The following is a 26,205-nucleotide window of genomic DNA, read 5'->3' on the forward strand; positions in this document are numbered from 1 at the left end:
GCTAGGGGTCTCATCGGAGCTATAGCCACCGGCCTACGCCAGAGCCACAGCAACGCGGGATCCGAGCCACGTCTGCAACCTACACCACAGTTCACGGCAACGCCAGATCCTTAACCCACTGAGCAAGGGCAGGGATCGAACCCTCAACCTTATGGTTCCTAGTCGGATTCGTTAACCACTGCGCCACAACGGGAACTCCTGACTTCATTGTTGATGTTGCCCTGGAATTGCTTGGGACCTGGATGCAAGGGAATGGAGCAAAGAAAAACCCTTCCCTCTATCTTTACCTCCTCAAGCTGAACTAGAGGACTTCTCCTGAATCTCTCTCGGGCTGAGCTCTGGTGCCCACTTCTGGGTTTCAACTTCAATAAGATCAAGAACCGGAGAAATGGAAGGGGAATGATGATAAATTCACCACCAGTGTAGAGGTAATTTCAAATCTGATCTACCTACCAATCCCCCTGTTACTATTTGCTTTTCAGAATAGTAACAGGGGGATAGTGGTTCCATGAATTCTGTCCAAATTTCACAGCTGAATTCAAGGTGGATTCAAGTACAAGGTGGGCTGTACTTACTCCACTTTATCTGAGCCAAAACTCTGCTCAGTTTTTTTTTTAATTGTGAAATGACTGTATCAAACACAAGGATATAAAACATATAAGTAAAGTTTAAAGAATAAGATGATAAATACCAGTGTACCCCCATCTACGATAAAAGCTGGAAAACAGTGACTAGTGCCTGAGAATCAACTGTGTGCCCTTCCCCTAACTCTGTTTCCTCCCACAAAGAAGTAATTGGTAACTGGACCTTAGATGCAATCGTTCCTGTATCTTTGCACAGTCTTATCACTTAAGTATAGAGCCCCAAGCAATAAACAGCTTAGCTTTTAAATTTTATATTTTAATAAATCTTCTCAAAGTATTACACATATACAGAAAAATACGCAGATACAACTTGATTAATTACCCCAAAGTGAAAACCTGTAACTACCACCTATCTACAGATAAAACCTCATCCTCACGCCAAAGGCCCCTCTCCAGATAATTATCTCTATCTTCTTCCCCAAAGGCAACCATTATCCTGACTTTTATCTGTTTTGAACCTTATATAAATAGAATGAAAGAAAATGTAAGTTTTAGGTTTAGCTTCTTCTCCCTAATATCATACTTATGAGGTCTATCTATGTTGCATATAGTACTAGTGGTATTTTCATTGCTACATAGTATTCCTTTATGTGAATTCTATATTAATACTAGATTTATTTGTACTCATTTCTTTTTTTTTTTTTCTTTTTAGGGCCACACCTGCGGCATATGGAGATTCCCAGGCTAGGGGTCTAATTGGAGCTGTAGTCACCGGCCCATGCCAGAGCCACAGCAGCACCAGATCTGAGCCGTGTCTACGACGTACCCCACAGCTCATGGCAACACTGGATCCTTAACCCACTCAGCGAGGCCAGGGATCAAACCTGCAACCTCATGGTTCCTAGTCAGATTCGTTTCTGCTGAGCCATGATGGGAACTCGTGTACTCATTTCTTTATTCTTATGTTGATGGACATTTGGGTTCTTTCGAGTATTTTGTTGTTATAAGTCATGTTAAGGAGATATTTTGTGCATGTCTTTTGGTGCATATATGTATTCATTTTTTTGTTGGGTCTGTTTTTCTAAGTGGAATTCCTGGGACAGAGGCTATGCATATGTTTAGTGGTAGCGGATATTACCAGTTTCCCTGATGGTTTTAACAATATACTTCTACACCAGCAGATATGAGCACTCTAATTGCAGAAGGAAGGCATTTTTGGGTAGAGAAACAGCCACTGTTAGAGAGAAATGCCATCATGTAAGCGAATATCAGGCAAAAAATGAGAAAGTAAAATTAAAGTGCTCCCTAGATATAAACTTGGCCTTCAGTCTCATGACTAATGTAATCACTGGAAGATACCCTTCTAAACTAATAAAACTAAAAGAACAGAAGAAATAAGGGAAGCTTTAAAATATGAAAATAAGCTGTTCCCACTGTGGCTCAGCAGGTTAAAAATCCAACATCGTCTCCACGGAGATGCAGGTTCCACCCCTGGCCTTGCTCAGTGGGTTAAGTGTCCAGCATTGCTAGATCTAGCCACTGCAGCATAGGTTGCAGATGTGGCTCAAATGCAGTGCTGCCATGGCTATGGTGTAGGCCTCAGCTGCAGCTCCAATTCAACCCCTACCTGGGAAACTTCCATGTGCTGCAGGTGCAGCCCTAAAAAGGGAAAAAAATATGAAAATAAAATAAAGGTATGCATTCTCTGGAGCAACATATTCTTGGATTATCCTTCACAGAGATTAAAGTAACTTTCCAATAAGCTTTTTTTTTTTTAATTCCAAGAGCTCCATAGAGTAATTAAAGAGTATGAAGAGTTCCTGATTTTTTTTTAATGTAGGTATTACTACTATTTTTGAAAATTTTTATACAATAAGTAATCGAATATATAAAGTTATGGTATCTCTCATTATTGACCCAAGTTCTATAGGAAATGAAAGGGCTGCCTAGGGAATATTTTGAAAGGTTCTACCTGTTAAAACAAGAATCCTCCACAAACTCATTACGATGTCAGAAGTCCCCACTTAGAATGGGAATAAATATTTATACTGTTATAAATTTCCCATTTATATTAAAGACAGGTTAATCATTATATAGAGAAATACATATTTCCCACAAGGTAGACACAACTAACAAAGGAAATACACTTTTCTTATTTTTTGTTTTTTTGTTGTGGGTCTTTTGTTTGTTTTGGTTTGGTTTTTGCCATGCTCATGGCATGTGGAGGTTCCTGAGCCAGAGTTCAAGCTTGTGCCACAGCAGTGAGCTGAGCGACTGCAGTGACAACACTGGATCCTTAACCCACTGCACCACAAGGGAACTCCTTCATTTATTTTCTAAAACCATATATAGTTTCTATCATCCTTTATTTTCCAAAGGAGTGATCAATTAGTGTTGGGGCATCTGCATACTTGCATCATATGTTTTTGATAACCAAGTACTGGGAAAATGAGATGGCTGGTCATGGCCAGGATTGTTTGTGTCAGCCATGGAACCGATTGTTAAGGCAGGAAATAACTGATCTGAAGCAGAAGCAACCACCACCACGTCACAACAGTGCAGTCCACTGAGCTACCTGCAGTGAAGTCACATACTCAGAATGAAAAAAATACCTACCTGGGCTAAAGCGTCTATACATTTTAATTGAAGTAAACTGAATAAAACCAAATCCTTAGTATCAATGGTGAAGGAACATACTTTTCAAACCTTTCCCAGTGATGCAAAGATCTCTCTGCGTTTATATATTTACATAGAGAGAAACGAGCACAAGAGAGCAAAAATAACAACACAAAACAGTATTTGCCTCAATGGAAAACATAGCCTGGTAGAAAAGTCATACATGTTAATACTCTGAACAGCTCCCTATACTTTTATCTACCTCATTTCATTACAGTTATCTATATGCCTGTCTCCAACACTGTCCTGTGAGCTGCTTAAGGATAGGAATCATTTCCCACTCACCACCCCTACCATCGTAATTGCTAGTCTGTAAAAGACCCATCTCAAGTTTTACATCTTTCTATTTCTCCTGCCCCTTTGGCAAGTATTTCCACTCCTATTAAGTGTCCTTGCAACGCAGGCAATGTTATTTTGTGTGCATATGTTTTTAACATATGCAAAGGGTATTATGCTATATAATTCATTATTTCCTCACTTTTGTCATTCACCGCTGTACTTTACAGATCCATCCGCATTGCGGGCAGCACACGGAGACCGCTGTTTCTTCCCGATGCACAGAACTGCAAGTGTTTCATCTAGCCAGTCTTCCAATGACAGGCACTCCAGCTCCTTGCCACCACCAGTGCTGCAGTAGACATCCTTGGGCATGTGTCATTAGGGACAACGTGGGGGTTCTCTGGGCGGCCGACCAGGGACAAATCTGCCGCCCACAGTTGTGCTGCACACAGGCTTCCTACCCTGGCTACATCAGTCAGTGATTTTACCAATCATACATGAGAAGTCTCAAATCTCGGTTTTTTGCCAACACTTGGCCTCATGCAATTCCAATGTCTACTTTTGGCCTAACTCACGTCGTTAGAATCTACATTTCTCTTATTGCTAATGAGTTGGAAGGCTTCGAACGGTGCTTGCTAACGCTCTGAGTGTTCTCCTCTCTAAACCGTCTGACTGCAACCTTTGCCTCTCTTTTCAACTGGGATTAAATCTTTTTTGTCTAAATGTTCAGGACTTCTTTATAGCCTAGATAGTAATCCCTTATCATAGGAGACATCATAAGTAATTATTGTGTTCTATTAACTGAGTATTCATTTTAGTTCTTTATTTTTGCTGTTGAGCATAAACTTTTAAATTTTTTATAAATAAGCTAATCAATGTTATTTTTGTAATTTGTCCTTTAGAGGCTTTAAAAAATATGCCTTTATCACTAGGTCACAAAGATATTCTCTTATGTTTTCTTCTACTATTTTTATAGTTTTGCCTTCCACATTTATCTCTGTAATACCTCTAGAGATTATCTTTGTAAAAGAATTAGGAAGGGATCCAGTTTTATATTTCTCCATTTAGGAAGCATTTTCAAAAAGCCACATAAAATGCAATCTGTTCTTTCCCCATTAATTTTTTTTTTCTTTTTAGGGCCACACCCAGGGCATATGGAGGTTCCCAGGCTAGGGGTTGAACTAGAGCTGTAGCTGCCAGCCTGAGCCACAGCCACAGCAACATGAGATCCGAGTTGCATTTGCAGCCTACACCAGAGCTCACAGCAACACCGGATCCTTAACCCACTGAGCAAGGCCAGGGATCGAGAATCTTGTGTTCTCATGGATGCCGGTCAGATTGGTTTCCACTGAGCCACGATGGGAACTCCCTCCCCATTAATTTTTGATGCCACCTTTAATAAGCATGACATTTTCACAATTTAAGTTCTCTGTGCTTTTATTCTTTACTATGGGTCTCTCGTCTGTTTGAAATATTCAAAATAAGTTGAATGAACACATTTTTATTTTACAAAAGTATGACTAATTCTACAAAATTATGTATTTTATAAAAGTATGGCTTGTACGTAATTTTACAAAGTATGGATATTTATAACTATAATTTTATAAAAAGTATAGAGTGTGCTAGGATATCTTTATTCCTCCATGTACATTTTGGGTTTGCTTATCTTATTTATCCTTGTATTTCCTATTATGTAGCATCATGCCTGGGACAAAACAGGCCATGGTATTATTTTTGTACATAAAGAAATTATTAAATTACACTGATACAGGAATGTAAAAAAGTGCTAGGTGAGCAGAGAGGACAAAGACCAAATGGAAGATGAGAGAAACTAGACTGGAACCAAGGCTTCTGGCTTAGGCGCAAACAGCTTAGCTCTAAAGGCAAATAGGTGAACATATAGCCACTGGAATATAGTCCATTTATATAATTCTCTAGCAAATCTGCTTTGCCATCTGTCTTGGTCTCTAAATAACTTGGAGTTCAAGAGTTTACAGGGGGTTGCACTCAAGCTCAACTTTTTTGGTAGATGGTTATGGGGCACTGAACTCACTCTCCAAAAGCAGAAACAAACCAAACAGGGGTGACGTCCTGTTCACCGCCGTTCACCTCTCCTTGCAACTGCCCTGACAGTCTCTCATTATTGATACAATGATGCCCAGAAGATGGTTCATGGAAATTCTCATCCCCTGCTAGGCTGCCCCAGTTTTATAAAGTGAAAATCTGGTGGGCTGACTCTACGGGGGGAAAAAAAGGCCACCAGGAAAAAAGAAAGGGGGCTGTTTAAAAAAGACAGCAGCTGCTATGATGCTGCATTAATGCAGACACAGCAGAGTGAAGACAGGAGGTCTATTTTGCGCTTTGTTTCTCTTCTTTTGCTTTTCTCCCCCCCCCCTTACTCCTTTGGTGATGATATCACGAGAGTTAATAGAAACACTGCAGTGGAATTTTCTGAACAAAGAAATGGTTACCCTCCTTAATTAGCTCAATTCCAGTGCAATTCTCCTTCCAAAGTAGGAGCATTTTGCAGCCACCTTCTCCTCCCTAAATTCATCTCCATCTCCCAGCACCCTTTCCAAACAACATCACTAGTCTAATGTCTGGAAGGCACCAATGAAACCAGGTAAAACAGCATTAACTAGGATTTCCGAATTCTGAAATTGTGACCTATACAGGTATGAATGTGAAATTTTTCTGTACTAACAAGGTGTATATTTATTTACATGTTATGGCAAATAATATTAAACTACTTTTAAAAAGCTATTCTCAAGCACCTTAAATACTTTAGGTATCCTCATTAATATTTACAAGGCTTATACCTTATAGCCAGAAGAAATCATAAAGATAATTTTATATAACATTTATCTCACAGAGGAGGAACCTAAACCTTAGAAAGGGGTAGAGACTTGAAGTGACCATTTCAAAGCCTACGTAAAGATTTCTACTAAGCAAATTTCCATTAGCTTAATCCAAATGCAATTCCAAAACCACCTTAGAAATTAGAAGTAGAAAGTTCACAGGTTTCCAATGTACTGATGAATGTTTTTTACCTTGGCTGTAATCAGACACATCCCTTCTAACTCAATGCTACATTTGTAACGTTAACATCATTTACTCTCGCCTTTTTATTTAGTTGAGGAAATAGTTAACCGACTGATGATATGACCGTAAAAAAAAACTAAACAGGGTGGGAAAGTAGGTTCTTATGGAATATGAGCTATGGATCCACCACCAAATGAATGATCACGCAAAGAATATCAAATTCACAAATACATTCTCATTTGAAGTAAAAGTATTCAATATAAGGGCTATTTTGCAAAGACAGAAAATATTGCTGATCCATGATTACTGAACACACACGAGGATAATTATTGCCTTTTACTATGCTCTCTATCCACCTTAAAACAATTGAACCTATAGATTGAAAAAAATGTTCATTGAAGCTGAGGTCGTTCTGGAGTGAGCCACAAGGAAATTCCTCAAAATACAACATTAAAGAAAAAAAAAAGCATAGCTTAAACTAACACAATTCAAATGATTCTACTTGTATGTCTATTAAACACTTCTTATCATGAGCATGAAAAAAAGTTACACAAGAAAATCTTGGTAAAAATCATTTGGAGTGAACCAGTTCCGAAATAAACTCCTAATTTTTTGCCAAAATAATTTTCTCACTAAAGAAGGATACTCTCCAGATATATAAAGACTATATAGTAAGCAGATACTGGTTAGTCTCAAAACAATTGCAAAGCCTGGCAGCTTGTCAAATATGGCGTCCTTGTCTGAAAAAATTAGCTGTAATTAATAAGTATCATTAGCAACGGGAAAGTCACTTTTCCAAGATATTAATAGATGTAAAGTACCTTTCTCCTGCCCATGAATTGCCACACAACTCTTTCAGGTCCTCCTCTAATACTGAACAGAAGTTAAGGGGGGATGCAAGTGGAGCTAGGGGCTTGAGGGTAGGGAGAGGAGCAGTAACCACATCAAAAGCCCTATTAAAAAAAAAAATCAAGACCCCCCCCCCGAAAGCCCTTATTTATCTAGGTTTCCCATCATTATCACAAACCTTGTGCTGCCATTTTCCCCTCTCAAAAAAAAAAAAAGTTAGGGATTAATTTTATTACATAGCTCAAGGAAAAGAATACCTGACCGTAATTATAATCTACTGTTAAGGAAGCCAGATGTGAACCACACAAACATCTGAAAGGAGGGTTAAAAAGTTATGGACACATTCGAGCAAGCATTTCAAGGGGAATGAAGATTTCTTGCATAAATCTAATAGGAAAGATGTGCTGTGAGCCATCTGGTAAGTGCCTTATACAGCCCCATACATTAGCATCTGTTGTCATGTTTTCAAAGTTCAGAATTTCAACACTGTGCTGATGAGTCTTCTGAATGCAGTGAGTTGGCTGGGATGGATTGAAAAAAAAAATCCTAAAGAAAGGGTTTGGACTTGACCTTTAAATAAAATTCTGGATGATGTTTTCGGGGTTAAGATAAGTGCTGTCTCTATTATACGCTTATTCGGGCCTCAGAACCATTGTAAGGGTAGGAAGACATGATGATGATAATGGCCATTTTACAGATGAAGTAACTGAGATTCATGGACTCTTGCAAGGTTGCCTGGGTGGCAGCTGCATGGTCAGGACTATAGATTCCTAGATCTCTTCACTTCTGAGATGATCTGTAGGCTTTGAACCAGAATACAGGTGTTGCAGGTGTTAGGGCTATGAGAGCAACAACCCTCTCTCGGCTTCCCAGATTGCTCATGAACTAGCATAGACTCCTTGAGAGAAAGGACTGAGGATTCGAAGGGCAAGGCACACACAGCGCCCTTCCTCCTTACAGCAGTGAACCCTTGTTGAATAAATGAATTAAGAATGGATCAGGAAGATGAGGTACATAGACACAATGGAATGCAACTCAGCCCTGAAAAAGAATGAAACGATGCCATTGGCAGCAACATGGATGGACCTAGAGATGATCATACTAAGTAAGTCAGACAAAGACAAATATCATAGGATATCACGTATACATGGAATCTAAAAAAAATTATACAAATCAACTTACTTACCAAATAGAAATAGATTCATAGGCATAGAAACCCAACTTATGGTTACCAAAGGGATAGCGGGTGATGGGGAGATAATTTAGGAGTTCTGGATTATCATACACACCCTACTGTATATAAAACAGGTCAACAACAAGGACCTACTGTGTAGCACAGGGAACTGTACTCAGTATCTTATAATAAACTATATTGAAAAAGAATCTGAAAAAGAACATATATAAATAAAACTGAATCACTTTGCTGTACACCTGAAATTAACAAAACATTCTAAATTAACTATATTTCAACTAAAAAAAAAAAAAAAAGTATGCCAGGCAACTCCTAGTACCTAGAAAATACTCAGCCTCAACAACATGATAGATGCTGAGATAAGCAAACAAAATACATATTTTTCGTCCCAATAAGACCAACAAAATGGAAAGCACAGGATCCAAGTTACTAGAAGTAAACGGCTCAGTGCAAAGCGTAAGGACTGGAGCAGTCAGGGACGGCTCCCATAGACGTTAGGATGCCAGCTGTACCTGTAAATAATTAACTTACTAATGGAAGAGAAATAGGGAGGGGTAGAAAAAGGGCCTTTAAATAGACAAAAAATAAAGCCCAAAGCAAAATAATAGAGCTTTAAAAAGAAGCATGAAAAATGACAGGGGTAAAATTGAGAATATATTTGCTTTTAGCTTCCATTTCAGAGAGGACACAATAAGAAATTTAATCTTTTTCATACTCTGTCAGCTGTTGAAGCGCCCAAAATATGTTTTACCTTTTTAAATGTTTTAGAGTCACACTTTCGACATCAGTGTCTAGATAAAAATAATGCCATCTACAAGCATCCATCTTAACTAAGCATTGATGAAGACCCACCTCGGCCTCGGCCTAAACTCTGCATAGAGGAGCAACAACGCGCTCAGACCACGGCAGACCCCGGAGCTCGTCCAGGCTTTGGCAGCACAGTTTGTTTCTGAGACACACTGCTCAGGGCGACTGTTGTGACACTTGTTTAAAATATGAAGTTCCAAAATGCAGGTTACAGGAAGTCAGCAGTGACGAGAGAGAGAGATTGAGAGAGAGAGAGAGAGAGATTCTATTGCTTCCATGTGGCCGTGAAGCTTAAACTTAATCCATCCAAGTGGAGAGAAAGGGGACGCTCAATGGCCCTCCTAGGTGGGTTCTTTTGAATTAGGCATGACCTCCAGCTCTGCCTTGAGGCCCCTGCAAGACAAGGCTTCATCAAAGGCAAGTAGAACAATTAACCCTCTGCTCCTCTACCAGGGATACCCCCCCCCCCCCGCCCCGCCAAAGGCAGCATCACAAGGATTCAGGGGCAAGCCTGTCAGAGCAGAGAGTTGCCAGCAGTTACCAGGAAGAACTTCGCTGCAAATGAGGATCAATGTCCCGCACCACTTCAGAATAGTAATTCCTTAATTCTTATTCAAATCCAGCAGGCAGGACACTATAACTTGATCTCAATTGGCCATGTGATCCTGATGGCGTTCTGCTAATGGGCTGTTCACTTAATTTATGTAATTTAAAAAAAAATTAAATAGTCATCTTTGAAATCCCCACTGCAGTCCTTCGGATTCAAAGTGCACGTTTAAAAGTTGCTGTGTCTTTATAAACCAGCTTTTTACCAAACTTCTTACCTTGTTGACCATGCTGCCCTAAAGTTTTACCTATGCTTGGCGCCCCTGTTGGCTTGTGAGAAATCTTCCAGATTCTCATCAAGAAGTCACTCACTTCATGCTCTGCTTTGGGAAACTAGGCTGGTCAGTTTGGTTTGGAACTGAAATATACATCCCTTGCCTCATGAAATAGACGGTAAGAATCCAGCCTGCTGGGTTACAGATACACTGGCAAAGGGAATGTTCAAAAGTGAACAAAATCAAATTCGCTTTGTGATATAGGCAGGATTCCAGAAAAAATACATCTCATTTGTGAAACATTTTCTGACAGTCTACTATGTTCGAGGTAGTGTGGCAGATATACTAGAAATGTTATTTCCATTTTAAAGGCAATTTCTTTACCCTGGTCTGTGTGTAAAGTGGGTGCCTGATACTTTCTCAGCCTTCCTTTGGAATCCAGGTTGAAAACAACCATACCAAAAAAAAAAAAGGAGGCTTCTTAAGAGCATGCAAAACTGTTAAAATTTTTGCTTTGAGGGTTCCCTTTTTTTTTTTTTTTTTTTTTTTTAGGGCCATACCCACAGCATGTGGAGGTTCCAAGGCTAAGGCTCTAATTGGAGCTGTAGCTGCCAGCCTACACCACAGCCACAGCAATGCCAGATCCAAGCCGTGTCTTTCACCTACACCACAGCTCATGGTAACGCCAGATCCTTAACCCATTGAGCAAGGCCAGGGATCGAACCTGCACCCTCATGGTTCCTAGTTGGATTCATTTCGGCTGTGCCACGACGGGAACTCCTGAGGGTTCTTTGGCACTTGGAGCCCTCATCTCTCTGGAATCTTCCATTAAGGATTCAGAGAGCAAAATGGAGACATTATGTCTCAGAACATATTTGAAGGCACTTTACTCCTTTTTATATTAGGGACTCTGACTCCACAGCACGGAGGTGCACAGTTGCTTTATGCTGGTTTAGGATTTCCTAACAAGTTGACGAAACCTTTGGTGACAGCCCCGCGGTACAGGAGTTAATAGAGAGGGTACCTATATTCCATTGTTTCTCATGCCTTGTTCTTTTGGGGGTTATTTCTGCTTTTGAGGTTCAGGGAATCAGATGGAGTCAAATGATTTGGGGTTCACCTAGCCCCCCCCCCCCCCGACAGCTCTTAGGTCCCTCAAAGAAAGGGAAACTGAGTCTCTAACCTTGGAAGTCCACACATTTCAAGCAGAGGGAGAAAAGTGCCTGGGTGACTTGTGTTCAGAGCAGATTTCAGGAGGGCAGCAGGACACATGACAGAGGGAGAGCGTCTGACCCATTTAAATATAAAAACGAGGCATTCCTGTTGTGGCTCAGTGGAAAACAAATCTGACTAGCATCCATGAGCACGCAGGTTCGATCCCTGGCCTCCCTCAGTGGGTTAAGGATCCAGTGTTGTCGTGAGCTGTGGTGTAGGTCACAGATGCAGCTCGGATCTGGTGTTACTGTGGCTGTGGTGTAGGCCAGCAGCTGCAGCTCCGATTCGATCCCTCGCCTAGGAACCTCCATATGCTGCTGGTGCGACCCTAAAAAGACAATAAATAAATAAATAAATAAATTAATGAATAAATAATTTCTGTGCTCACTGAATATATGTTTATTTAATCATCTAAATAAAATACACAATACACACATTATCTGAATACATGTACAGGATATACATCAACTACCAGACCTATAAATATGCCTGTGAATAGCAGCACGAGGCAGAGCTGCCAATCTGCCTCTGAAAGTGTTGGGGAGAGGGTGGGTGGGAGTGGGGGGGCTTCTGGGGGGAGGCGGAATGTGTGACACCACTGACCCCAGCGGCTCTATTTTATCTCTTTTATAAGTAAGGGTGCCAAGCTTCCAAGTTCAATGTTGCTTGGAAAAGTCTCCTGCTCCCTCACTGCCTTCAGGCTGCTTCTCCCTGCTTCCCAAAGGCACCTGCTGCCTTCTCTTCAGAGAAGTCGCTCTGCACAAGGTCCTCCTCCTCCTCCGGTGACAATCACTGTATTTATTCCCAAGTCTCCCTCTTCCCCCTCAGCCCGTTGCTCCTCATGCTTTCAGGCCCCATCTCTCTGTAAATCCCTTCCTAGAAGCTCCGGTCGACAAGTACCTCCATCGCCTTCCCTAACGCCTCTTCCTCTACTCCAGCTTCCGTTCTGTCTTGTTTTCTTTGTCTTTTTAGGGCTGCACCTGCAGCATAGGGAGGTTGCCAGGCTAGGGATCAAATCGGAGCTGCAGCTGCCCACACCACAGCCACAGCAACACCAGATCCGAGCCACGTCTGTGACCTACACCACAGCTCACGGCAACACTGGATCCTTAACCCACTGAGGGAGGCCAGGGATCGAACCTGCGTACTCATGGATACTAGTCATGTTCTTAACTGGCTGAGCCACAACAGGACCTCCTATTGGATCTTTTAATTAATGCAACTGGTTTCTGAAGATGGATTCCATTTCTTCGCACTCATTCTCGGTTCTGAGTGGCCGGACTAAACCCAATACAGATGATCTCCGAAGGTGCCTGTCCCTTAGGAATGAACAACCAGCCAAACACAGCTAGGATCCTTTTTCCCACCCCTATTCCAGTCAACCCAAGTTTTAGCCGCTCTGTGTTACATTTCATGTGAGACAAAGCACCGTCCCAGGCTTACTGGTCACCTGGAGCTGGAACAGGGGCTTGTCCCTCCAAATACCTGACTGGTCAGAGCTAAGTCAACTCGGGTCTCCTAATCTGCTTGGCTGGTTGATGTAAGAATACTTTCATAGTCAGAGCGGAAAACATGCACATAAACTGATGATTACAAGCTAATATATATATATATACATAATTTTTTTTCTTTTTTGTCTTTTTTGCCTTTTCCAGGGCTGCTCCTATGGCATACGGAGGTTCCCAGGCTAGGGGTCGAATCGGAGCTGTAGCCGCAGGCCTACACCACAGCCACAGCAACATGGGATCTGGGCCACGTTGCAACCTACACCTCAGCTCACAGCAACGCCGGATCCTTAACCCACTGAGCAAGGCCAGGGATCGAACCCACAACCTCATCGTTCCTAGTCAGATTCGTTAACCACTGAGCCACGACAGGAACTCCCTACAAGCTGACATTTTGAATGCAGTGTAAAACATATTCATAGAGGAAGCATATCTGAGAGAAAAACATGTAAGAAACAAAAGTGAGGCCATATTTGGACATGAAAATAAGTAATAAAGAATTGACAGCGCCAACATAATCCATGAATATGCTACAAATAGGTCTTTTTTTTTTCTCTTTAGGGCCACACCTGTGATATATGGAGGCTCCCAGGCTGGGGGTTCAATCAGAATTGCAGCTGCTGTTCTATGCCGCAGCCACAGCAACGTGGGATCCAAGCAGGGTCTGAGACCTATACCGCCACAGCTCATGGAAATACCAGACCCCTACCCCACTGCGTGAGGCCAGGGATCGAATCCACGTCCTCATGGATACGAGCTGGGTTTGTTACAGCTGAGCCACAGTGGGAACTCCACAAAGAGGGCTTTAAAAGCTCCTCCACTCCCTTGCAAACCTCATAAGAATCCATTTAATACCTAAAAACTGTTATCCAACACTAATTTAATACCACAAGCCACTGGTTTAGTACCACAAACCATTATAAAACATTGTTCTGTTTTTTTCCATGTTCTTAGAAACTAGAGGACCAGGATCAAAAGATGCCATAACCACTTTCATTCCCTGGGTATTTTTCTGCAACCCTTTGAGCAGGTACCCTTTTCTGCATTTTTTCACATTACAAAACGGAGGGTCCGAGGGACAGCATAGCCAGTCCACAGGCACAGAGTTGGAAGAAAGATTCGAACCTGGTTCTGGCTGATTCCAAAGGCCAGCTTCTTCCGACAGGGCTGCTCTAACTGAACTCACTGTTTCCTATGGACAATATCTCAGCTACCTATCAGATCAGTGGGCTGTCCTGAAATAGTTCAACTGCCATATACCATACTCCTCTTATGGAAAAAATACCGTCTACGTTTCAAGGAACTGATTTTAAACTTAAACTTGAACTATAAGCACACGATCACTTTTAATTCAGAGAGTTCCTATTCGAATACATGCCAGACTTAGGTCAAAAAAGGGGGGGGGGTAAGATTTACTCTTGGTCCTGAACAGGTTGTCACGTTTATAAAAAGATGCTAAATGTACATCCTGGCTTGTACTTGGAAATGTTTTACAAAAGTGACAATGTTTTAAAAATGTCTTAAAAATATGTGGCTCTGTTTTTTGGAACCCTGCATTTTTCTATATATTAACATAATGGATCTACTCAGAAATGCTTTTCCAATTCTCTGGCACACACAGAAACACCCCCAACCCCCTTTAATGGCTGTTTTTCCCTCTAATGCACTGAAGATACTCATCCTCATTGAACTGTATGAAAAGATAGACCTAAACTCATTCACATTTCTCCACAGACTCTTTACATGAACAGAATAGGAAACACTCTTTCAATGCCATGAAAAGGAGTAGTTTCCCCACTTAGAAATATTGGTTTTCAGTCTCCTGTTGAAAAATGGAGTTAAATCTTAGATGCCGTGAAGTTCTCTTTGCTCTGAGTATTCATTATGACGGCGGCCTCTCTGCCTGATTGGTTAAAGAGGACAACACAATTTGTAATTTCTTTTTTTTTTTTAACCACTGAACAACTAATTTCGTCTTCCAAAAAAAGCTCTAGGGTTTATTAACTGTGCGATCACAATTTACTGAGGTCCATTCACCAAATTAGCTCGGCAACAATGCAGTTTTTCCCTTCTTTTACTTCTATTTCAAGAAGGGCTTTCCAGTATGGCTCTTACTAAGACAGACAGTCACGCTCCTCTAATGTAGGTGTTTTTCTCATGGCAACAATTCATTATTATAGCTGAAGGGTTTTTTTAAAACCCAATTCTGGGCTTCCTTTTCCTTATTTCCTATTTCCTACAATGTCAGAAAATGAATTCATCTCCAAATGAGCAGCCACTGGCTCTCCTAAGGAATATGCTCTGACGGTCTCTCCAAGGAGGAATTTCAACTGAGGAATAATTCACTACATTTCTTGGACTATTTCTCCCTTGCTTAATTTTCTTTCTTCACTTATTTCACACTTAGCACTCCAATAACAAGAGTCAAGGAAATGTCTACATCATTAATTTTCTTTTCCTTTTTTTTTTTTTTTTGGTCTTTTTAGGGCCACACCTGTGATATATAGAAGCTCCCAGGCTAGGGGTCAAATCAGAGCTGCAGGTGCCGGCCTATACACCACAGCCACAGCAACGTGGGATCCGAGCCACACCTGCCACCTACACCACAGTGCGTGGGCAATGCTGGATCCTGAACCTGCTGAGCGGGGCCAGAAATTGAACCCGCATTCTCACGGATACTACTTGGGTTCCTTACCACTGAACCACAGCAGGAACTCCCATATCATTAAATTTTTAAGGGCTCTTTTCCTTCAGCCTACCCAGCAAGAGAAGTTGACTATATTTCACCTTTCTCCGATGTATTTACAGGAGTATAAGATTTCTCTGGACGCTCATCAATAGCTATATAAAAACCTCTTCTACAGCATCAGAAAAGCATCTTTTATCTGGTTCCTAGCACTCAGCTTCACTGTGGTCCCTCAAAGGCAGAGCCAGTGTCCCAAATGCGAAATGAGTGCATGAACGGGAATCCAGAAATAGAGCCTCGGGATCAATAGATGTGACTGAGGAAGCATTTACATTCTCAGGGGCAGAGCTCACTGGGCTTCTAAGTGGATAAGAGATCTGATCCCTGAGCCACCGTGAATGGACCGGAAACTGGATGCCATGAGCGGGGATACAGGTCCTATTGCGGTGAGCGGATGCAGCAAGAATAGAAGAGTCAGGGAAGGAAGCGAGGCCCCAAGGAATCTTAAAATAAGCTTTGCATCCCAATCCTCAGAGAATGAGCGAAGGCAAGGCAGAATTTCGGAGTTTCAAGCCTTGGAATGGAGAGGGGTTTCACTTCCTCTGCTTACCCACCGACGTCATACACGGAGCACTCAGAGCGTTATCTCAGCATGTTTTCCTAGCAATATAATAAGTGAAAGACTGCTGACACCTTTCTAGTTCAGTGGGAGGGGGGCCAAAATGCTGACTTTCCACACAGAGGTGGCCCTGCCACCTGCTCTGACTGGACATCTCTGAGAAGAGTGCTGAAGTGTACATTTCAAGCCCAAATGCCTTGCAAATGGTCAACGTACAGGGTTTTTTTGCACATGCTAGGCACACAGCAGCCCTTTCTGTAGAGAGCAATTCAGCAGTCTGTCAATCAAAGGGCCTGCGGCCAACAGACCACAAACGCCCACTTCTGACCTTGCTGGGCCACCTGGACAAGGGGGACAGAAGGTGGCTGATGGTGAGAACTCCCCCAGGGGAAGAGAAGGGAATCAAATTATTGCTAAGAGGAACTTCTCCACTCCAGCCTCCTTGTAAATCCATTGTCCCCCATCCTGGGTGTTCCCCTAAGTCTCCAGATGGCAAAGGAGGTAGTGTCAGGAAAGAAGGAAGGGACTCTTGAGGCTCTCCTTTGAGAAGCAGGTCTTCATAGTTTTGTTTTCAGGGGTTTTTTTTGGTTTGTTCTCTTCCAAACATTATTTCTCATTGGGTAAGGCATCTCAGATATGCATTGGCTTTGCTTTCTTGGTCAACCCATTCTCAATAAATCAAGAGTTAATTCTAGGTGAATTTCTGTGAGGTTATTTAAGTCCAATAGTTATCTTATGTGTACAGAAAGTGGAAGAAAAGACGGGAAGCTCTTGTCTCCTTTACTTTAGACTAGAGTTGAAAAATATCAGATGGATTCCAATATGAACGTAGCCCAGTACGTAGACTAAAGAAAATTAATTTCATCTCCATGTGAGAGTCTTGTGATAAAGTGAGTTTACTAGCTTGAGGACTTATTGATTTAGGTGGTTTTTTTTTTTTTTTTTTTTTTTTTGCAAAAGCCTAATTCATTTTTCCCTTGTGAATAAACTTTTTTAGATTAATGGGTCTCCAATCCTTTATTGAAATTCAACTGTAAGCTATGAGTCAGAGAGGCAAAACTGAGTCAAAATACAATCCTAGCTTGACTCTCAAGATCTAGAAGGAAAGTCTTACATATAATTGGACATTTATGATATGAGGAGTTATGTGCTCCTATCACTCTGTGGGGGGGGGGGGCTGGAAATAATAAAATCATAGCTCTACAGTGAATATTTACCAGGCAATCCCAATGGACAGAAGAGTGTACTGGACAAATCCATCCCTTTCTGCCCCTACTCTGAAAGTGTCTCTGTTGTTCAGTTAGACACGTGGGGGCATCAGCCTGAGAGAGACAGCCTGTGATATCAAAATTCAATCTATGGGAGTCCTGCCTTGATGAAGCAGACATGAATATGGCATGAACATATATGATAAATGAATACATATTCACACCCACACCCACGTTGTGCCTCCTACAGCAGGCTTCTCTTTCATATCTGTATTCCTGGTATATAAAACAGTCCATTTGTTTCCCTACCCCTTCCCAAATCGTAGGGCAATAACTTCTAGGAAAGAAGAAATAATAAAGAATGATTATACAATCTTATTTGGGCAAAAAGCGAACATATGGGTATCAAGGCCAAAAATATGGATTTCAAGCTAAAACATATGGATGCCCATATGGAACAAAAAGGTTTCCTGGCCGGAAACTCTGCTGTTGCATTTTTTATGCCTATATGTGCGGTTCGGGGTTTCTCTCCTTCTGCCGAGCGACGCTGTCTTGCCGACAGATTCGAATGTTATAAATGCACATGCAAATTTCACAAAATGCTCCCCCCTTATCATCTTTATTAGCTTTCTATTCTCTTAGTCCTTTTCATCACTTAATAGCTCCACAAGTAATGGATTTTTAGTAAAACGGGGAGGCTTATTTCAATCCATCCTGTGGCTGAATCTTTTCTTGATGCTCAAATAATGAAACGTATTTTTCTTCAAAACCTCAATAAGAACAGCCTTCCCTTCCCACATAAATGTGTGCTCAGGTATGAGCACACACACACACACACACACACACACACACACACACACAAGCACGTGGCGCCCTTATGATCCTGCCTATCTTGAGTCACCGCCAGAGCCCTGGCGACAGACACTTGCAGGTTCTATTCTGGAGAGTCACACACCCCAGGCAGAGGGGGGAACACGGGTCAGTGAGGAGAAGTCTCCACAAAGTTTCCACCTTCGTCTCTTACATTTTATTCATCAGACCTTCCTTTCTCTGAAGAGCCAGAGGGCATGGAGGTATCAAGAAGAAACAGGAGACTCGAGATAATCCATCCTTCCAGGCCACGCCTCCTTTTACGTCAGTGGATGCTTTGTGAGCAGATATTTCAACTGGAAGTGATCATATAATTTACAAAATAGGGGCATTCCCGTCGTGGCGCAGCGGAAACAAATCCGACTAGGAACGATGAAGGTGCGGGTTCAATCCCTGGCCTCGTTCAGTGGGTTAAGGATCCGGCATTGCCGTGAGCTACGGTGTAGGTCACAGAAGTGGCTTGGACCCTGAGTTGCTGTGGCTCTGGTGTAGGCCGGCAGCCGTAGCTCTGATTAGACCCCTAGCCTGAAACCTCCATATGCCTCAGGTGAGGCCCTAAAAAATAAATAAATAAATAAATACTTCACAAAATGAACCATTCTTTAATGAAGAATGTGTCGTGTGCCTCTTTTGGCATTCAGATAATGAGAACATACATTTAAATTTTGGAGATCCTCCCGTAGCACAGAGAACTATACCCAGTCTCTTGGGATACAGACCATGATGGAAGATAAGAATATAAGAAAGGGAATGTGTGTGTGTGTGTGTGTGTGAGAGAGAGAGAGAGAGAGACAGAGAGAGAGAGACAGAGAGAGAGAGAGACGGGTCACTGCTGTACAGCAGAAATTGGCACGACATTGTAAATCAACTATAATTTAATTTTAAAAGTTATCTAATAGATAGAGAGAGAGATTTTAGCCTCACAAGACTTCAGGAGACAATACTTCCTCAGGTGTATCCACCCAGCCGATGCTCTAACTGGATCCGCTTATGTTGCAGTGTTGAAGGGGAAAGGGGTATATTTGCTGGCTTGTTTGGGGCCCTGGAGCCCTGGATTTGAAGAGTATCTCCTTCTAGCCAGTTGGGTTTACACATTACCTCCAACAAGGGAAAGAAAACCAACTCCTATTTAACAGAAGGAATTATAACATGGAGTCTATCTGTGGCATTTAAAGTTATAAGCTACTATTTAAGTTCTTTCTAGTCTCTTGAAGGAAGCAAAAGTGGAGACTGGAGCTTTGAAGGGCCTCATATCATGCACACTGAGTCTGCTGGAGTTTCTTCGAATCAATCTACACCAGCGGTATCAAGGCAAAGACAAGAAGGAGAAACCGAACTTAGCAAAAGGCTGAGGCAGGGGCCAGCTGATCTGCAGCCATGAACACAGCACTGTCCTCACTCTTACAGGGCTCAGCTATTACAGCAATTACGGCCAGCACATCTAAATTATTAAATTGTCTTCTCGACCTCTTGCCCTGCTCAGCATCTCTAGAACCAGAATAAAAGGCGACTGACTCCTTATGTTCTTGTTAGATAATGGCCCGGCTTACTTTGTTTTAAGGTGGCTTTCTTTTTTTGCTGTTGTTTTTGTTTCATTTCTCATTTTTTAAAGTTTTACTGAAGTATAGTTGTATACTATGTAGATCCAGAATAAAAGCCAGTGCTTTATGTTCTTATTATATAATGGGCAAGCTTACTATAAGGTAATTTTTTTAAGAAAGAAAGAGAGAAAGAAAGAGAGAAAGAGGAATTCCCATCATGGCTCAGTGGTTAACAAATCCGACTAGGAACCATGAGGTTGCAGGTTCGATCCCTGGCCTCGCTCCGTGGGTTAAGGATCCAGCATTGCTGTGAGCTGTGGTGTAGGCCACAGATGCAGCTCGGATCTGGCATTGCTGTGGCTCTGGCATAGGCCAGCGGCTACAGCTCCAATTAGATTCCTGGCCTGGGAACCTCCATAAGCCGAGGGTGCAGCCCTAGAAAAGACAAAAAGACGAAAAAAAGAGCGAGAGAAAGAAAAGGCCACGGTAGTCAGTCATTAACCACACTCAGGGCTACCTATGAGAATAAAGTCCAAATTCAGTCTGGTCCCCAGTTAACCTTCCCAGCTTATTTTCTATGACTTCTTTTGATATGTTCCACACTCAACAAACTATCTGCTCCTTCTCGTAAAAACACATATACATCTGGCTTCCAAGCACATGTTCCTGCACATCTTCCGGCCCAGACGGCCCCCTTCCATCCACTATCCTTCCTCCAATAACCTTTATTGAGTAAACCATCCGCCAGCCCACATCACAGATCAGGGAACTACGATGGCCACGGTTCCTGAATTCAGGAAGCTTATAATCGGAATCATCCCCTGACGCTCGGCAATAATTTCCCAACATCCCGATTCTCTAACACATCAGACTGAAATTCCACAGTGGCTAATAGGGTGTCGGGGTCCCATGAGGCCCACAGGAATTCATATGAACTTTAAAGATGAGCATACAAAGAGCTTAAAAGATAAATCGTGAAGGGATGATGTTAGGATTAAAGAAATGCTCAGCTCCATTTATTCGGCTGAATGCATCATTTGTCCAATGCACAGGCTTTGCAACGCAAGGGGTGGAAAGCCACCAAAATGTCCTTATTTAACTGTAAATGTGAACAGGCTGTAGTTCCTTCCCTCAAGGAGCTTACAATCATATAAAGACAGCGATAAAATGTAAACAAATAGGTGGGAAATATATGATAACAGGTCTTTTGGAAAAACAATGACAGCAAGGAAAGCTGAGTGCTGGACAGCGGAGAACAGGTAAAGGCTGGCAAGTCACTGCCCCTCCAAGGTGGACCTGAAGGAAGCCTGCTTGGTGATTACTTAGGGCAGAGAATGCATCAAGCTGCAAGAATCAAAGCTAATTTGAAATTATTTTCTAAACACAATGTAATGTTCGATTTAATTAAACGGGATGCTGTGATTTGGACTTGAGTCAAAACAACACATTATTCAACGATTCTGGAAAGGCTTTTCCAAAATGCATGTTGGCTGGAGTTTATGGAAATGCTGACCTCCTGACCTGGAACAGAAGCAAGTGATTTTCATTACGTTTGTACTGTGGATTTCGCCCATCCCTAATCGCGAGTTGCCAAATTGAGTATTCTGCTCTGATTTGATTAGAACCTATGTTCTGCTCGACTGGTGGATCATCTTGCAAAAGCTCTAACTACGGGTCAGATCAGGAAACTACGACCTGGCTGTGAATTTCATTTCAGATTCAGGAACCAGAAGGTACCCAGTCTTAAAATACATATGCCCTAAAGCCCATGCTCAGGTTCTCTTTTAAAGGTCTTTGGTCTTAACTCCCCGAGTCAGGTAATTCGTCCTGTAAATATTCTGAAAAAGCCTGAATCAAGGAGACAAATGCAAAATGAACCAAGCCAGCCAACTGATGGAGCAGCCTGAGTGAACTGCCTTTATTTACACGATCCCTCAATCAAATGCTTGAGTAGAGTAGCTGTGTTTATTTCTCTTGCTTGCATATAATCTCTTTATTAAGTTGGCTGTCTTTACAGAGGAAGTCGCAGGCTATAACTTAACGGCTGCCCTCCTTCCCTCCTCGCTCAAAATCTTATTGTTAGGAGGAAGAAAAGACGAGGGAGCTGGAGACTGGGGCAGGAGGGGGAAGGGGGGGAGGGAGCGGCTATTACTTGCCAAACCAGCACATGTTCACCAGAGAACACGGTCAAGTGGTCAGAAGCAGCACTGATGTTAATTAGCAATGAAATGAGGAATGAACCAGCGTTAGCCCTGAGACTAATCAATGGGAAAATCACTCCAAGCAGCGGCTTAATGAAGTAGTATACAGCTGTTTATTTTTAGTCCGCTTAGCTCGACCCAAAAAAGAGGGAGAGAGAGAACTCTCTAGTAATTAATAATAATAATGATAAATAAAAAAGCTTGCTAAAGTATATTTTTTCAAAGCCAGAGCACGGCTCTGATTTAGGTGTGTATTGTATAACCCCCACACGTCTCCCTTTTAATTCATAGGGCAAACCAGAAAAACTAAGTGGGTGTAAACACCTGCACCAGACCACATGTACACGTAGTCTTTTTACCTTCTTTACATAGGTGTTCATACCTGTTTTCATTTGTAAAAGAAAAACACTTTTCCCTGAGATGCAAAACTGCTGCAATTGTTCGGCAAGTGGGTTATAGGAAAAGCATGCTATTGACAAGGACTCCTCCTTGCAAATGTGAGGTAAATTACTTGGAAGATATTTTTGCTTGTTTTTCACTTTAAAAAAATATGACTGACGCCGAAAAGCAAGACCAGGAAGCCTATTAATTAAGAACTACTGATGTCAGGGGTTTTTGATAGAAGGCACAAATATATGATATAAATATATATATAGTGATATAGATGGGAATCAAACACCAAAAGGGCAATTAAGGGGAAATATCTTTGTCATTTTATCAGGATGATGAGAAAACAGGGGAGTCCGTTTAAACCAAGTAAGTCTCTCTTTGAGAATTTCTTCCTCGAGTCAAACTGGAAGACACAATTTTCCTCTGAAGGATACAAAATATCCTTCTACCTTAGCAAGTTCCAAGTAAGTGAAAGGGGACTTTTCAAATGAGAAAATCTTATTCACAATGCTGAAAACAAGCCTGGAGTTTCCAGGCTGATGATGGCGATGTTACTGAAAATAAACACTCTATAACTATAGCCAGACAGACTTGAATTAAAATATCATTTGATGGGGGTGGGGGGAGGGCTAGGAAAAGGGGAAATGAAAGCAACTGAAGGAACTCCTCTTTCATGTCCCCCCCTTTCCTTCTATTTAATAATTTGATAAGTGGTAGTACCCCCTCCCAGGATACAAAAGAACTCGTGTTAGCAAAAGATGTCCAAGTGGCAATCAGAACATAACTCTAAAGAACACAAGCAATAGGCCTCCTTGCTGTCCCTTTAACTAGAGATTCAAAACGCTAAGGCAAAGATGAAGCTTCCCCTGTTACCCATTCTTCCAAGTTCAAGGGCAAACACTTTATCTCTCCTCGTCTCCAACAGGTAAAGAGTATATAAGTGATTTTTTTTTTTTTTTTGTCATGCCAAGACCAGTGAAACGAACATACGTTCTCTTCCAATGAAAGTGGCTGCAACCCTTTACAAAAACGGAAAAATTGGAGCTCCCATTTCAACAGATGCATGCTTAGATGCGTTGCTGTTAGTTGAGGAGAAAGAGATGCTCTGTTTAACGGAAGCATCTTCTGACACTTGGCCTGAACCTGGCCACTCAGGGCCATTGCAATTTTTGGTAAGCATCCCTTCCATACAGTGCAGCATCTGGAGACAACAAAACCCCCAAACAGAGCAACAAACTTACCCCTAAAGCAACCCTGGGAAACAACAGTGCTCAGGTAATCCCCTTTATAGGATGATTTGATAGCTGAAGGAAATGGAAACGAAGCCCGGAGCACTGGCACACCAACAGCTGGTTGGGAAATTACCGCAGACTCTTAGGGGGAGCTGCAAACTAGAGATAGGCAATGAAAAGGTTAGAAATGATAGTTAAAAAAAGACAAATTACTCCAAAGACCATATTCTTTAAATCGCTGAAGCAAAACATGTTTATTCGATTTGTTTGTATGCCTATTACAAAAATGCTACTTTGGGATTCTAGGAACCCAGTCTGTCAATTTTTCAGTTTCTGCACTTTCATGGTTGCTTAGAGCTGTTTAATGCAAATACACTTCCAATAAGAGATTTCATGCCCCTAAATTACACCCAGTTAAAAGCGAATGAAAATGTAAGGTAAATAACTATAATCAGCCATATTATCTTTCTCTTGGCACCTCTCAGTTTACAGGCATATTTAAAGACACATCTCTGGGGTCCTATCCTTTTTAACAAGCAGCAGCGTATTTCCTGGAATATTACTTAAGATGCTGTGCAGTGAACATTACATAGGTTAAAATGTTACCTAGAGACCTCGAAAGAATTGCATCTGTTGCAAGAGCCATCTTTCTTGCCACATTTTGGAATGTCTGCGAAGATGAAAGGGCATTTGCTGTGGAGGGGATGAAAAGAGATGAGACGAGTTTAAGTTTGTCTTTCATGTGTAAGTTCATTGATCAGTCCTTGTGAAGAGCACAGAAGTTTGAAAAAGGAACTCTGGGAAGAAATGAATGAGAAGGAAAGGAAATGTACAAGTGAGAAGGACCCTCTGGACTCGCCATACAAAGGAAGTCCTTCGGAGTGAAACCACTAAATGAACTCTGGGCAGGGGAGCACGTGCGTGGCGTTGGATCGTTTTTGCCTTAGATCATCTTTTGTGACATCCGTGATTCTCAGACGACAGCGTCTCTCAGGATCCTTTTGTGCGGTGTTTCAGATGCAGAGTTCTGGGTCTTCCTGAGAAATGTGGACTAAACAGCGCAAGAGAGGAGCTCAGGAATCTGCATTTTTTCACTTTGGAGCATAGCTGATTGACAACGTTAGTCAGTTTCGAGTGCACATCAAAGTGATTCCGTGCTTTATATACATGTGTCATATATATAAAACAGATATTCTTTCTCAGCCTCTTTTCCATTATAGGCTATTATAAGCTATTGAATAGAGTTCCCTGTACTATAGAGCAGGTCCTGTTTTTTATCTATTTTATATCGATAGTGTGTGTATCTGTTAATCCCAAATTCCTAATTTATACCTCCCTGCCCCCCGCACCCTTTGGTGACCATAAGTTTGTCTGCCATGTCTGTGGGTCTATTTTTGTTTTGCAAATAAGTTCACTTGTATCATTTTGGGGGGGTTCTAGAAATATGTGATATCATGATATTTGTGTTTGACTTACTTCACTTAGGATGACAATCCCTAGATCCATCCATTTTGCTGCAAACGGCATTATTTCATTCCTTTTTACGGCTAAACTGGAATCTGCATTTTTAACTAGCACTGCCAGGGAGTTTTTAGACTACGCTGAGGAAACGGCTCTATGATATTAAGAGCACGCATATTTTTTTACCTGGCGCTGCCATTTCAAACAGACCTTCCACCCATTCATATAGGCTCTCCCCGCAAAGCACATAGGTATGACTTAGAACCAGGGCTCCAGAAATACGATTAGCAAGGGACCAAAGAGGAGCAAGGGATGAGAAGACAAATCAAGAAATGGCTCCAAAATGTGAAGTGACTTTGTTTGTCCAAAATACAGGATGGTATGGTTCTATCTTCCTGGGGCTGAATTTTGCATCAGTTCAATTTTAGGGAAATAAGCAATCCTGTCCTTTTAGGAGGGGAACAATTTCTGGAGAACCCAGTCATTTAAAAAAGCGAGGTTGCCCCCCTCTCGGTACAGAGCAGCCACTATCTCAGTACCATGTGCTGTACCCGCATGGGCAGCGAGGCAGGCGGGGAGAGAGCTGGGTCCATCCCGTCACTTAGCAAAAGGGTGCAATCTCAGGCAGGTCCTAGCTCATTTCCTAGGATACAGGAGGCATCCCCATTTGTACTATGGATATACGTTCTAGGCAAAAGCAGATTTCTGTGCAGTTAAATATAAAACTCCCTCTTCGCACATTATAAGGGTGAAATGAGATAACCAAGCCATGCACTTTAGTATGGAGCCTGGAACATGAGAAATGCAGGAAAAAAAAACAAAAAAACACCTGGAGAAATAAACTAGTCTAAACCAAGCACCAGAACTTAAAATTTCCATGACTCGGTTTGGGGCACTCATTTCCTGACTCAGTTTATGAGAGTTGCCGTTCATTTGCAGTTACTTAAGGAATCCCTAAGATCTAGCAGTAGGTGACGGGGCTCGGTTCCTCTCCTCTTACTAATTACACTGAGGCTACTAGAGGAAG

At 41.8% G+C, this 26,205-nt stretch overlaps 1 protein-coding gene across 49 annotated transcripts in view; it reads right to left on the reverse strand.

The window, feature by feature from the left end:
• The window catches only part of ESRRG (estrogen related receptor gamma), a 663,361-nt gene that overhangs the window by 392,930 nt on the left and 244,226 nt on the right, over window positions 1–26,205 (reverse strand). The window lies entirely within an intron of this gene.

The sequence above is a fragment of the Sus scrofa genome, chromosome 10 (genome assembly GCF_054392235.1).
Source record: "Sus scrofa isolate SSC_HxYL_T2T_F1_AM1 chromosome 10, Sscrofa_HxYL_maternal_Yorkshire_Landrace_v2.0, whole genome shotgun sequence".
In the NCBI taxonomy this organism is placed as follows: Eukaryota; Metazoa; Chordata; class Mammalia; order Artiodactyla; family Suidae; genus Sus; species Sus scrofa.